This window comes from Ranitomeya imitator, chromosome 7 (genome assembly GCF_032444005.1).
Source record: "Ranitomeya imitator isolate aRanImi1 chromosome 7, aRanImi1.pri, whole genome shotgun sequence".
Classification (NCBI taxonomy): domain Eukaryota; kingdom Metazoa; phylum Chordata; class Amphibia; order Anura; family Dendrobatidae; genus Ranitomeya; species Ranitomeya imitator.
In genome coordinates this window covers 149436792-149440693 of record NC_091288.1, presented here as the reverse complement: position 1 = coordinate 149440693, position 3902 = coordinate 149436792, and positions in this window count along the sequence as shown.

The window sequence follows — 3902 nt, the reverse complement described above, 5'->3', positions numbered from 1 at the left end:
GGTTCTCATGACTGCACGGCCATGCGCTAGTGTCAATTTATGTATGAGCTCAGCGAAAGTGTGGTCATGTTTTGTATGCAGTCAGGGACCCGGCTGAAATAAGCCCCTAGAATGCTGGCACCTCCGGCGAGGTGTTTTGTGTGTGTGTGTATTCAGGGACCTGGCTGAAATAAGGCCCCAGAATGCTGGCACCTCCGGCGAGGAGTTTCATGTTTGCATTTGACTGCATGACCACCATCTGCTCTACTAAGTAGCCATGTGCCTCTGTGAGCCAAACAGGGCACAGCGTTATCTTTGCTAACAGACTCTGTGAAGTAACAGAGTCTGTTTATACCACTATATAGTACCACCATATCTAGCTGCAGGTGCTTTCCTGCACGGTGGATCCCGGGTTGCGAACGCACCAATTTCCTCTAATAAATATATATTTGGTGCGCTCCGCCAACCCAAACACAGTGGCTCCTTCTTCAGGCAAGATTACAAATAGATTAATAAGAAGAAAGCACAACATTTAAAGAATACTACAGTAGGACATTTGTTAGGGGGTGGGACTTGTGATGAGTCCATAGATAAGCCAAGGAAATCAAATTAGGCATTCTCTTACAAATGGAGATGGCAGTGGGAATAATGTTCTTAGTTATCTGGAGTCCTTCTTTGTGAGGTGTGAATTGTATCCATAAATCCTCATAAATCCAGGTGTTAAATTGAGTCTTAGGGTACCGTCACACTATACGATTTATCTACGATCACGACCAGCGATATGACCTGGCCGTGATCGTAGGTAAATCATAGTGTGGTCGCTGGGGAGCTGTCACACAGACAGCTCTCCAGCGACCAACGATGCCGAGGTCCCTGGGTAACCAGGGTAAACATCGGGTAACTAAGCGCAGGACCGCGCTTAGTAACCTGATGTTTACCCTGGTTACAAGCGTAAAACTAAAAAAACAGCACATACTTACATTCTGGTGTCCGTCAGGTCCCTTGCCGTCTGCTTCCCGCACTCACTGACTGCCGGCAGTAAAGTGAAAGTGAAAGCACAGCCGCTGTGCTCTGCTTTCACTTTACGGCCGGCAGTCACAGTGCGGGAAGCAGACGGCAAGGGACCTGACGGACACCAGAATGTAAGTACAGTGGGGCAAAAAAGTATTTAGTCAGTCAGCAATAGTGCAAGTTCCACCACTTAAAAAGATGAGAGGCATCTGTAATTTACATCATAGGTAGACCTCAACTATGGGAGACAAACTGAGATAAAAAAATCCAGAAAATCACATTGTCTGTTTTTTTAACAATTTATTTGCATATTATGGTGGAAAATAAGTATTTGGTCAGAAACAAACAATCAAGATTTCTGGCTCTCACAGACCTGTAACTTCTTCTTTAAGAGTCTCCTCTTTCCTCCACTCATTACCTGCAGTAATGGCACCTGTTTAAACTTGTTATCAGTATAAAAAGACACCTGTGCACACCCTCAAACAGTCTGACTCCAAACTCCACTATGGTGAAGACCAAAGAGCTGTCAAAGGACACCAGAAACAAAATTGTAGCCCAGCACCAGGCTGGGAAGACTGAATCTGCAATAGCCAACCAGCTTGGAGTGAAGAAATCAACAGTGGGAGCAATAATTAGAAAATGGAAGACATACAAGACCACTGATAATCTCCCTCGATCTGGGGCTCCACGCAAAATCCCACCCCGTGGGGTCAGAGTGATCACAAGAACGGTGAGCAAAAATCCCAGAACCACGCGGGGGGACCTAGTGAATGAACTGCAGAGAGCTGGGACCAATGTAACAAGGCCTACCATAAGTAACACACTACGCCACCATGGACTCAGATCCTGCAGTGCCAGACGTGTCCCACTGCTTAAGCCAGTACATGTCCGGGCCCATCTGAAGTTTGCTAGAGAGCATTTGGATGATCCAGAGGAGTTTTGGGAGAATGTCCTATGGTCTGATGAAACCAAACTGGAACTGTTTGGTAGAAACACAACTTGTCGTGTTTGGGGGAAAAATAATACTGAGTTGCATCCATCAAACACCATACCTACTGTAAAGCATGGTGGTGGAAACATCATGCTTTGGGGCTGTTTCTCTGCAAAGGGGCCAGGACGACTGATCCGGGTACATGAAAGAATGAATGGGGCCATGTATCGTGAGATTTTGAGTGCAAACCTCCTTCCATCAGCAAGGGCATTGAAGATGAAACGTGGCTGTGTCTTTCAACATGACAATGATCCAAAGCACACCACCAGGGCAACGAAGGAGTGGTTTCGTAAGAAGCATTTCAAGGTCCTGGAGTGGCCTAGCCAGTCTCCAGATCTCAACCCTATAGAAAACCTTTGGAGGGAGTTGAAAGTCCGTGTTGCCAAGGGAAAAGCCAAAAACATCACTGCTCTAGAGGAGATCTGCATGGAGGAATGGGCCAACATACCAAAAACAGTGTGTGGCAACCTTGTGAAGACTTACAGAAAACGTTTGACCTCTGTCATTGCCAACAAAGGATATATTACAAAGTATTGAGATGAAATTTTGTTTCTGACCAAATACTTATTTTCCACCATAATATGCAAATAAATTGTTAAAAAACAGACAATGTGATTTTCTGGATTTTTTTTCTCAGTTTGTCTCCCATAGTTGAGGTCTACCTATGATGTAAATTACAGACGCCTCTCATCTTTTTAAGTGGTGGAACTTGCACTATTGCTGACTGACTAAATACTTTTTTGCCCCACTGTATGTGCTGTTTGTTTTTTTTTAGTTTTACGCTTGTAACCAGGGTAAACATGGGGTTACTAAGCGCGGCCCTGCGCTTAGTAACCCGATGTTTACCCTGGTTACAAGTGAACGCATCGCTGGATCGCATCGCTAGATCGCTAGATCGGTGTCACACACACCGATCTAGCGATGACAGCGGGAGATCCAGCGATGAAAGAAAGTTCTAAACGATCTGCTACGACGTACGATTCTCAGCAGGATCCCTGATCGCTGCTGCGTGTCAGACACAGCGATATAGTAACGATATCGCTGGAACGTCACGAATCGTACCGTCGTAGCGATCGAAATGGTATAGTGTGACGGTACCCTTAGTGTTAAAGAATTGAACATTTTCATTAGTTTGAATTCCCAAATTTTTCTTTCTCTGTCATCCTTAAAATGACCTTTTAATATTAAGACTTTTAAATCTGTCATACTGTGTCCAGGACGCCACAATATGCGAACTTCTTTATGGCGAAACTGGAGGAAGAATTTTTGTCATCTTGCTCTTGATCTTGCCTTCAGGACTGCATGTGCAGGTTATGTATTGCATCCATTTTCCCTATCTTTGATATGAGCTTAGTATGGGGCATGGCGTGGCTACCAGCCCCCTATGCACAGCACCTTTATGATTACAATTAACTATTTAATGGCAGTAATGTTAACTGGTTTACAGAGCACTAAGCACTTTACTTCATGTTGATCTGTTTCTGGTATCGGTCCATGCATGTTATGGTATATATTTATATATATTAAAAGAAAGTTGTCTTTTTAATTAACACTTAATAAAATTTTGCTGTTTATGGATTCCTTTGACATTCGCTTCCGCTGGTCTTTTTTGTTTTTTTCATGAATTTTGGGAAGAGTCATTTGAATAGGCCAGTTCTAAATTGTATGTTTCTGGAACATTTTCATTAGTTTGAATTCCCAATTTTTTCTTTCTCTGTCATCCTTAAAAAGACCATTTAGTATTAAGACTTTTAAATCTGTCATACTGTGTCCAGGTCCAGAGAAATGTTTTCTCACAGGCGTGTCCATTTCATTCCTGATTGTGTGTCTGTGTAGATTCATCCTAGTTTGTAGTCTTTGCATAGTTTCCCCAACATAGATACTTCTAGGGCACCTCGTACGTTGTACTGTATCATGTACA